We start from the raw sequence: 12,294 nt of genomic DNA, 5'->3' as shown, positions 1-12,294 counted from the left end.
ACATGCACTCAAGGGAGTACCACCAATGTCATAGAAGCATATAGCTCCCAGAAGTATGATTTCATTAGTCAAAAGTGTATTATGCCCCTAGTTACAATATTCACTTATATACTTGCTCACCTTTTCACACTCATTAATGTTGGGCCTCCATACTTGCCCGGCCATATCCATGCACATGGGCTCCCTTTGAGTCTAATTCCAAGCCCCCTTCATTACAAACCATCCCCACCCAAAGGTTTCATCCTCGAAACCATGTATGGTACAATGCATGGGCTATTGGGAATCTTCTTGTCTTCTCTCATGAATGCGGAAGTACATTTTTTGCAACTCCAAAAGTGCCTCACACAAAAGAACTCCACATAGTTCTGTCCACTTATTTGATGTTCATATGGACTGCTCTCTATGATATCCATAAGCCCATGGAGTATTGTTGAGTGTTGATTGATGAGTGTTGAAGTACACCAATGGCCATGGTTGTCCATACAGTAAATTTGCAGCAATGACACCTTTCATGCCATCATCCCATTCCATACATATAGTTGTCCAAAGAAACCATACATCTGTACTTATTTCATGAAGACTCAAGCATAAGGTAATAGGTGATCCACACCAAGTCCCCATCCATAAGGTTGACTTCCAGAAATGCCCGATTTAAAAGGAAACCCATCCGCTTCAAGTGGCAATGCATAATATCCACCCGGGTCATATGGAAATCCATCCGCTTCAAGTGGCAATGCATGCTATCCACCTGGATCATATGGAAATGAATCCACATCAAGTATCTTTCCATGTATACGAGGATCAAATGGGTATGAAACATCATGGTTGGAAGTGTCATCACCGACCAAAGATCCACCATCAAAGTTCACCCATGAATCACTTCCATAAACCAAAGCATCATCATCATCATTTTCCAAAACATTTTCTCATAAATGTCATCATAAGGATCACAATCAACCACATTATTGCTTTCATCCACACCATCATTTTGTGAATCCATATCATGTGCCACATATTCATGGTCGGAACCACAAATTCCTCATGTAATGCAACACCATGAAGATCTTGGTAAGAGTTGTCTCCTTCATCAAGAAGAGTCTCATTGCATTCATCTTTATCCATATAATTCTCCCTAAGAAGATATCCATATAATTCTCCCTAAGAAGATATCCATGCATTTGCTCTTCAAATTCCCCATCAACACTTGCATCTTCATGCCTGTCCACTGGTTCATTTTCAGCCATCCATACATGCATTGAAGCCACTTGACATAAATCATTAGCATCACCTTCATCACTTGAAGTGTCCCCATAGCAATGGCTTTCAACAATAAGAGATGTGGACTGAAGTGAACTCCTAGTAGAAATCCCATGTATAGACAGGGTAGGCTTGTAGAAGAGCTCCACTAACAACATGATCTCATTAAGAGCAATGTCATTGTCAATATCCACCACTTGCATGAACTCCTTGCCTAATTTTTGCACAAATCCACCTATGATCTCCTTCTCCTCAATGTTAGGCACAAAGAAGGAAAGGTACCAATATTCCACTTAGGCAATGAATCCACATGTAATAATGGCATGCATTTTTCCCTAAAGCTCCATTACTCTTAATTAGCCCACAAAGTTTTGTACCACTTCATAGGCTAGATTTTCCCAATCCCATTTGTACTCATGCATTACTTGCAACCACCATTGTCTAGCTTTGCCTCCAAATTTTCATGTTAGTTGCTTCACTTTGTCTCCCTCATCGCATGGAAATGCACAAAAGTAGGCATCCCAATTGTGAATCCATTCCTTGAGCTCTATACAAATGACTCCTTCCCCATTAAAAGAGAGCAAAGCTTCTACAAATGATTCACCATGCTTGAACCATAAGCTTCCAACATAGGATTAGAAATTATACGATACACAAATTCATCCTTTGTCAAGGACTTTGGTAACTTGGAGTGTATGACCTCATCATACAGCCGTGAATACCTATCTTTGTCATCTTCATTAGAAATTATGGCTATTTCCTTTTGTTTTGACTCCATCAAATCTTGCCTATCCTTTTATTCCTTTCCATAGGGCTTTGACAATGGTGATTCAACATGAGAAACATCTTTTGGGTTCTCTTGAAGTGTTGTCTTCATACTTTTAGTGTTCCCATTGAAAGTTCTCACCTCAATTACAACATTTCCATGCCAACTAAGCCCATAAGATGATGGATTTGGAAATGACCTTTATGGTTGTGATCAGCCTCTTGTCCTATCAAGAGAAGTGTCAATATTTTCACAGACCTTTGCACTTCATTTATCCCATCACCAAGCTTCTTGAAGCCCTAATTCATAGCATTGAACATTTTCTCCCATGAGAACATTGCTTTGCCGCATATGCTCACCATTTTGCCTCAAAAGCTCCCTGTTTTGGAAGCAAATATCTCTTTGTGCATCCTTCATAACTTCGGTGATAGTAACCTTTAGCATATCTAAAGTAATGTGCTCTAAAGAAACTTGTGCACTTCCACTCGTGTGCCCTGGCATGCCCTCATTCACCATGTGATCACTCATGTCATGTAAAGGCATTCCCTCTTGTTTACGGTCACCCATGGTACCAAATTAGATTTTTTGGTGCTATCGATGTCGGAATTGAAAGATCAAAGGCTTTCCACGTTCATCTCGATGATGAGAGGAACACTACTATCACCCTGGATCACCACTTTGAGCACCCCATATACCTCTTTGTTTTGACTTTTAGATGAAAGTCAACTATGAGGGGTTGACCATCCAAACGGTCACGGAATTGGGAACTTGTATCGCGGGTGTGAGATTTTTTAGAATATTTTATCATAGGAGTGAATTCGAATAATTATTTGTGATGCATGGTTCATGTGTAAAGCATGGTAGTGATGAATGATTTCCATTTGTTATAATTATTTTTGTGAGTGATTCCAAAGTAATTGTGATCTAACATTGTGGATTATGTTGAGTATAGATCGTGAGTTCGAGACAACCAAGGTGGACATTGGACGAGATTATGTAGCTAAGCACATGTGTGCTGCTAAATATTTAATTTTGCATAGTTTGGTCCATTGTACATATGTTGGGCAAGATTTATTTTTGATGAGATGCTTTAAAAGAATTAAACTAAGGTTCAATTTTGTAAAAAGCCCAATTTTGGAAAAGCTATACTATTTATGGCTCCAAGGACTAAATATATTAATATAATTTAAATACTGCGTGTGGGAGTGGAGCCACACATATCGCAGGGGGGTGGGAGATTGCACCCAGTCTTGTGTTCTTTGATTCTTATGTTCTTTAATTTATGCTATAATGTTATGGTTAATTTTTATTATTATTTAATTTATAAAATAATATAATCTCCATGTGCCATGGTCCTATAACAGTGGTATCAGAGCACCGCAAATTCAAGAATTAAATTTGGGTCATGAAGAGTTGAAGAAAAATCAACAAATTGATTAATACTCAAAGGTTATTAGCTTGGAGCAAATTTAAAGGCTTTTCAACAAATTCAAAAATACTTGTACCAGAAGAGTAGAATTTGCAGCAAGAGTAGAAGGCTTTGGACAAGGACACAATTTATCCAAAAATCTAAGAGGTAAAGAAGACTAGGTAAAGAAGAGAAGAAGGCTTTGGACAAGGACACAATTGATCCAAAAATCCAAGAGGTAAAGAAGAGAAAATCCAAGAGGTAAAAAGAAGACTAAGTAAAGAAGAGAAGAAGACTAGGTAAAGAAGAGAAGGTATGGAAAACCTTAGGACAAAAGAAGCTATGATTATATGAATTTTGTGGACCAAGGGCTAGGAATTTGGATCAAGGGCTAGGATGAAAGCCAGCCTCTTGAAGAAAACCACCCTTCTTCTCCCAAAACCACCCTTCTTCTCTAAAAACCACCTTTCTCAATTCAATTCCTCTCCATAATATATCCTTATGGATGAAATCAGCTTTCTGAGGAGATTACAAGCCTATTCTGAGTATTGCTAAGCTCATCTCACGGAGAATTTCGATATTGGAGGGCTCATAAAATTTATCCTCCCCTTCTCCAAAAATAACAGTGCTTATATTAGTGGTTTACTTTTATTGGAAAGCGAAGATTTATATATATATATATATATATATATATATATATATATATCCAATTGATTCTTTTTTTTTCCCCTCTCTCTTCTCTCCAATTCAACGGACGGTGATGGCGGCCTTCTACTCATTTTCTTTTCCTTCACTCCCATTCGCGTTGCGCGTGGTGGGGCGTTTCTCTACTGTGCGTAGATTGCATGTTGTGGTGCCTTTCATGTTGGGAAGCTTTTTACAAGCTTTGATAAGCTTATTAAATAAGCTTAGTGTAATGTAAGCTTATATATATATAATATATATATATATATATATATATATATATATATACCCCTTCCACTTTCTTTGCCTAATCCGCTTTTGCTCGCCACCGCTACTAGAGGAGTTTCTGTCGATTTTCTTTCCTTTAGCTACAATGATGTTTCAGTTCCTAAGTCTCTCAAGTCCGGGACGGAGGCGCAGCACACGGCATGCCCGGCAAGCTTGGATATAGTTTCCCGATTGAAAACCCATGGATCATAGACGGTATCTCCCCATGGCCTATATATATATATATATATAAGCTTACTAAAGCTTATTATAAAGTTTATGTGTTAAAATCTTATTATATAAAGCTTAACATTAAAAGCTTTATAACTTAAATCTTTAATAATTATTATATATATATATAAGCATAATTTCAAAAAAAAAGAGCTTTTGAAGATTTCAAAGGAGAGAAGGCTATAATTTCAAAAAAAATCATTTAAAAGATTCTTGCAACTAAGATTTCACATTATTTCCAAGGAGTATGTTTGAAGATTTTCGAAGAGATTTCAAACAAGCTCTTTTCTCGAATTTGTCAACATCAAAGTATACCGGATTATTATACTTATTTTTCATGGGATGCCATCAACTTCGAGCTCTTTGACAACCCTTCTTTCAAAGTACACAGGATTCAGATAAGTTTTCCACCTTCTCTATTTTATTTCTGCAAATTCCATAATATTTTACTTGTTTCTTTTACAATGGCAATTTATCCACAAAACCACCCACCATCCAAGATCAAGTAAATGCACTTCGAGCTCAGTTGTTAAGTGAGAAGAGGTAAAGAAAGATTTCGAGCGGAGATTTACTCGCAAGAAGCGAAGGCGTACGTATTCCGAATCTGATTCTTTGGATTCTGACAATGACCCTATTCAAAGAACTGTGCGAGCTACTCTCAAAGCTCAAGAGTCTTGAAAGGGACACAAGATCAGTAGAAAAGCTTTTACTTTTTAGGATTATGATGGCAAAAAGGATCCACATGTCATACTTGCATAGTTGAGTCAAATTGATGATTATTTTTCTGGTGAAAAGTTTTCTGAGAAAGATAAGATTAAATGTGCTACTAATCATTTGGTAGATAGTGCAGCTCTTTGGTGGAATATTATTAGACAGGGAAAACAAAAAACAAAGACATGGAAAGACTTCCAGAAGCTGATTAAGAAGGACTTCTTACCCCCATCATATAAGAGTAAAGTCAGACAACGATGGGATATTTTTAGATAGCTCGAAAAGAAGAACATATGAGCCTATATTGATAGATTCTGGCAAACTCTATTGTTGCAACTTCAAGCTATAGAGAAAGTGCGTGAGAAAGAGCAAAGGAGAAAGTTCATAGCAGGACTCAAGCCAGTTATTAGAGCAGAAGTGAACATGTTTCATCCTCGTTCTTTTAGCAATTCCATCTCTCTAAGAACATATTGCAAGAAGAAGAATGAATTTCTAAGGGATACTACAGTGCGGATTCTCATATTCTTCCATCTTCTCGATCTACACATTATAAGAAACTTCAACACAAAGATAAAACAGAGAAGCACGATGGTCCACTAGTGAATGGAAAGAGTACTGAAGCTACAGAAAGACCAATAATGGAGATCAAAAATCACATGTGATTACATGCTACATATGCCACAAAGAAGGACATTATGGATATCAGTGTCCCGAAAAGAGAAAGAATCGAGTTGTGGCCGTGAACGTGGTTCAAGACGAAGACAAAGGCAACCAACCTAAACAAGAGGCTACTCCCAACCTTGATTTTTACCACTAGAGAGGTAAGCCTAAAACTCATACTTAAATTCTAATATATTGGTAAAGATAGTTCAATGATTGATATGTACTTTCTATACGCGAAAGAAAATACATATTACATCATTCACTATCAGGACATGGGTGAACTAACAATGATGCACACGTAAGATTGCTCCTCCAGCTAAGCTTTTACCTCAATCACCTGTAATCATTCCCTATTTCAGAATACAAGAAAATATTATTTTTCTTTGTTTTTGCCTAGAGAGAAAAAAATTCTAGAGAGAGGTAATTCAATATTGAGATATTTTTAGATATAAAAATTCTCATAATATCTAAAATATATTTTTGTGAAACAGAAGTTCAAAATAAATTCTCTAATGTGCATTAGGAATCAATTAAAAATGTTATAAGGGACCTTAGCCTAAGGGTCTAGATTTTCAAAAAAATTTAGATTATGGTCCAATTAAGGTTCCTATGGGCCCATAGGATTAATCTAAGTGTTGGGATGAGATAAATCCAAAGAATAAAATAAAATACCCAAAAATGAGTAAATGCTCACATAAGATGAAGAGTTCACTAAGTATAAGGTTTATTGGTTAAAAATTAAGAGATATTACTTAAAACAAAATGAGATATTTTGAAAAAATGATGAATTTTTGACACCTTGGTAAGGAGAGGCGGACCTTTGAGGTAGGCGTCTCTTTCACATGTGCGGAAGGGTTTTTTAATTCAAAAAATTGTGATATTTCTATCTCTCCTCTCTCTTGGATCAAACTGGATCAAAAAGGGAGCCAAACTAGTCCAAATCTTGTCCAAATTGAGTCAAACTGAAGATGGAAAATTCTAGAACCCAATTGGACTCAGTAGTGGCCTCCCTCACCTATAAATAGACCCTCATTCTTTTGTGTCTCATTTGTGAGCTATACCATGCCAGTATTACATTAAAATAATCATATTTTCTATTATCCCTTAAAATTCCTCTACTTTTGGGGAGCTTGGAGCTTCTCTCTCTTCAACAACTCTTGGAGCTCTCTTCTGCACTTGCTAAACCAATTGATTGGTTGGGGGCTTCACTTCTAGAAAAAGAAACAAGCTAATCCTGGTAAGAATGAATTTTATGGTTTTCTGTTAATTTCCTCAAATGACTTCTCTTCTCAACCCCTCTCAAGCTTGAGAAGTTTTCTAAATGGTTGTTTTAATTCAAATCGATCTTTCCCTAAGAATCATAAGGTTCAATTAAGAGAAAATTAATCATTATGCTTATTTCGAATGCTTTCTTATGTATCTCTCTCTCTTTAAAAAAAAATAGTCATCTCTATAGTTAATTCTTTAGGATGCTTCTCATTGATAATGTCTTATTTCAAAACCAAACTCTAGGCTTGATAAGCTAGAGATTAAGAAAATGGTATTTTCATGATTTTGTGTTAACAAAATAATGGTTAGTTCTTTTAGATTATTTATAAGTAGTTAAAAACTACTTTGATTGATTCTAAATGAGAAAGAGATAATCCTATCAAATTTGGAAAAGAGGAATAATGGAATTAGCTTAATCTAGTGGGATAATCATAATTAAGTTTATGATTATGATTAAAATTCATAGTTTAGATTTAAGCTTCAAAAAATAGATCTTCTATCATATTTTCATTACAACGTTTTATTCTTTTAGAAAAAATAAAAATTATCAGTAATAGCGGCAAAGCTATGGCAAATTTTTCTGAAAAAGATACATATCTTATTTTTATGCATAATACTAAAAGAGGAACTCCTACCATATTATTGTAGGTTTAGAAATTTAAAGAAAAAAGAATGATTTTGACAAAATTGAGAAAAGAATACTTTTTTGTAATTATGTATAATTATTTAATTAAGAAAAAGAGAAATTTATATATATATATATTTTTTATGTATAACAATTTTTAAATGATAAAATAGGAATTCCCATGACATTTGGAATTCAATCATTTAAATGCAAAAAGAGGAATTTTTAGCATATTCAAAAATAATGGATATTTTTATTTAATTTAAAAAAGAGAAATTTTAGACAAATTTATTTTATGTATAAGAATTTTTAAATGATAAAAGAGAAATTCCCATGACATTCGAAATTCAATCATTTAAATACAAAAAAGAGAAATTTTAAGCATATTCAAGAAAATGGATATTTGTATTTAATTAAAAGAGAAATTTTAATGGTATTTTGAGTAGAAAAAGGTTTAAATTAATTTTGATATCAAAAAAGAGAAATTTTCACCATAATTCCACCTAGAAAATTAGGGTTGATAACTCAATTGGTGGAAAGAATATTCTTAAATATTTTAAGTGGATAAATCACCAAATTATTATTTACCCAAAATTGGATTAATGGAAGAAGAGTATCTTTATAAAAACCTGATATTCTCGTATAGAACTATTTCTTAATTTTCCTTATGGTTAGGAAGGAATGAAATTCATAAAGTTAGAATTTTCCTTACGGTTAGAAGTTTAGTAGATGTTTATCTGAAGAAAATCCTTATTAGGAATCAAAGTTAGTGGTAAACTGAATAATTTTGGTTAGACCACAACTGTGAGAATGGTGCCCAGTAAACTACTTGCCCATCTCTTGAATCTAAATCAAGAAAAAACCTCGTGACCAATTCCAATTCTTGACAGAAAGAATAGACTACCGTTGAATTAGCGTAGTTTTCCCTTAACCGAAATCACCAAGAATCTAGTTGGAAATTCAGTCAAATGATGGGTAGATTACCCTGATGAGAGATCAATGATTGTCATTAAGAAAATCTGGATTAATGGAAAAGGGTTTTGTGGAACCAATCTCGAACCAAGAATTCTACTTACATCATAGAATCTCTGTTTTCTTTTAAAGGACTGTTTGGAGAAAGCATTTGGTATGTGTTTAGCTAAGGAGAGACTCGTTGCAACAGCTTGCGGGGAGTCATCGAGGGACGTTGCTCGCGGCAAATCCTGCCGAGGTCTTGACCAGCCTCGGTATGGTTAAAATGGTATGCTTCCAGTACGATGGATGAGGACCGACGAAGCGGTTCCTGAGTGAAGTGCTAGGACACCTTGGTAGGATCCTAGAGGGTTCTGACCAGGTGATGCACGGGCTCACGGTTGCTAGGACACCCATGGGTATGTCGAGGGAGATACGGTTGAACTGAAAAGAATTACTTTTGTGAACTGAATTTTGATATTGGATCTCGTTGTTTGACCAGCTGGTCTTCAACGGGGAGTCCAGGTAATATACTTTGTAAAACAAGGGACTCAATATTTTGGAGGATTATGATCAATAATACTATGATTTCATTGAAAGATTGTTTTAAAGATAGCTGAATCTAATAAATTGCAAATTCATATTGGGTGTGTAAGTGGTTTGACTACCTTGAATTTTGCTTGAAGCGCAGGTTATTGGGCCTGGGAATTCTTTTCCCCAGTACCCGGGAAAAACATAACCAAATTTTTATAAAGGAATCCCACCAATACAAAGGTTGGGTGATTGGTAACCCATGGGCCGGTTGCCGAATCAAGGGATTCCTACAATACAAATAGTTATGATTACGTTACATTAGTTAGATTAAGTCCTAGGAAGACTTTTGTTCTATGGGAGGGAATCGGTGGTTCTGCCTCAAAAAAGGGGTAAAAAAGCGGTGATTATATGGACCAAGTGCAAGTCTCTTCCTTGATCTGACCATGTGACTTTCGGGTTTGGTCGGATCAGTTTGGTTAGTTAAGACTTTGACTCATCAGATCAATTCTCCCATTAGATGATTTTCCTGGTGAAATCGCCCGTGCCTTTCGGGCAAGGGAAGTTTTTCCGGGTTCAATTTTGGAGGAACTGCCTGGCTAGTCTCTTGTCTGGAATCCGTGGGGTGTGGATCCCTGCCCCGCGTGAGAGGCTAACGCTGCTTCTGCCACCAGCGCCTCAAAGGGGGCGAGGGTCTCACAACTGGTATCAGAGCTTTGTTGAAAGCTAATAAGGAAAAATGAATTCTTATTAGAAATTCATAATAAGAACTCAAAAAGAGCATCTACGTATTGTATTTTCATTCCTTAAGCTTTATTAATGAAGATTTTTAATCAAAGAAATTGGTTTTATAGATGGAAGTTCCATGCTTATTCGGTATTGCCGATCTTACCCAGTTCACAAGATATGACTGCTTTCGCCTTCGAGCGTATCATCTCTTCCACTATACGACTCGAACGAGCTGAGCCAATCTCGCAAGCCATTTCGAGGATTTATATTTCCAGACCGAGCGGCAGAGAGACGACAGCACAAGTGGTTTGTAGGGCAGTATGTCCAGGCCTCTTACAACCAGTGCACAATGCTGAGGGAAGATATCTCGTTGACCATGATTCTGATGAGGCTAAAAGTGATTCATGGTGTTATTCTATATCACCCCATGCCTCGAGATTTCAGACTTTCCTGCCATATCTACAGACTTCTTAGCTACTTTATTCTAAAGGATAAGATAGTAGCTCCCTTGGCAGTGAGGGAACGTTTGTATATCGGGGCATGTCTGTAGCCCAGTATCGTCATCTTATGCATTTCCCGAGGAGGTTTTGACTTTCTAGAGCCGAGATGCTCTATGTACATATTGCAACCTTTATATAAATAAAGAAATTTTTTGTAAAAAAATTCCATGTTATATAAGTGATTATTTATTATATGAAGAATTGAATCAGGGTCCCCCACGCCAGAATCAGGGCAACCCCAGAAGAGTGCTAGCTCAGCCTACAGCCTCCATGCAAAGCAGGCTCCGAACTCCCTCCCAAAGTTGGGGTAACCAAAGAGAGAGAGTTTCACTTCAGACTACAGAGAGTAGCTAGAGCTATCACTATAGCTGAGGAAGTGGAGGAAGAAAAAGGACAGATCTATGCCACAATTGAGCATCAGGGGAAGAATCGTCAATTTTTAATCCTCTAGAATCTAGCAGAGTACTAGGGTAAGCAATTCAAGCTTTTGATTGATGCAGGCAGTACTCATTCTTTTATTTCCCCTGGATGTCTGCGTAAGTTAGTCCTAAATCAAAAATCAAGGAAACCTATGCAAGTGGAATTGGCCAGGTGAAAAGATTCTTTTCACACATCTTGAGATAGACCTTATTCAGTTTAGTCTAGATGGGAACGTAACAGATTGCCAGTTCAGAGTCCTACCCTTGGGAATCTATGATGGAATCCTTGGAATGGATTGGCTCCATAAGAATCAGGCTGACAGTCACAATGGAACCATCTCTTTCCTTGACCTTCACGGGAATAAAGTTCAAGGAACTGGAATTTCCGGATCCCCAGTGCTGCAAAACAATTAGTCAAGGCTTCTAAATTATTAAAAGGGCTCAGAAAGAGGCAAGCTGTTTATGTTGTTAAGATGAATCCGATAGACATAAAATGCAAGGCTAAAGAACCAAAGTGGTTAAGTGAGTATGCAGATGTGTTCCCTGAAGAGTTAACAGAGATGCCTCCGACTCGCGAAGTAGATCATGAGATCGAGTTAACCCCCGGAGCTCAGCCAGTAGCCCAGCATGCATACAAAATGCTAGTCCTTGAAGCCATAGAACTTAAGGAGCAGTTAAGATAACTGTTAGAGCAAGGATTCATTAGACCCAGTGTCTCACCTTGGGGTGCTCGCGTTCTCTTTCAAAAGAAGAAAGATGGAATGTTAAGACTCTGTATTGACTATAGAGGATTGAATCGATTAACAATTAAAAATAAGTATCCTATCCCTAGGATCGATGAACTTCTGGATCGGTTAAGTGGAACCAATTCATGTTTTACATTCCATCCCCTCAAATTCCCGGATTATATCATACATCCCCACAGATGACACCTCTATCATCTCATTTCCACCCTGTAAGCATGCTCTTTCCATAGCAAAAAGCACATCCATAGTATCCACAAATGACACCTCATCAAGCACCCCTGAAATAAACTCATTCTTCTCCAAAAGACCACACTGCTCAAGACTTTTTTGTTCATTTTGTACATGTCGACGCATGCCATGCTTCAAATCCTTGGCTTTTACAAAGACTAGTGACCCGTAGCTAGAAAATCCCTGAAAATTTACGGAAAAGTTATTTACATTGATTGAGTCCTGCGAGAACTCATTTTCCCTTGTACCATTGGAATCCCGCTTTACAATGGCACCTAGCCAAAATCCCTCATCTCCCTGTAGTTCATG

The sequence above is a fragment of the Cibotium barometz genome, chromosome 7 (genome assembly GCF_041138505.1).
Source record: "Cibotium barometz isolate CiBa-2024 chromosome 7, ASM4113850v1, whole genome shotgun sequence".
Classification (NCBI taxonomy): Eukaryota; Viridiplantae; Streptophyta; class Polypodiopsida; order Cyatheales; family Cibotiaceae; genus Cibotium; species Cibotium barometz.
Note: the sequence above shows the minus strand (reverse complement) of the source record.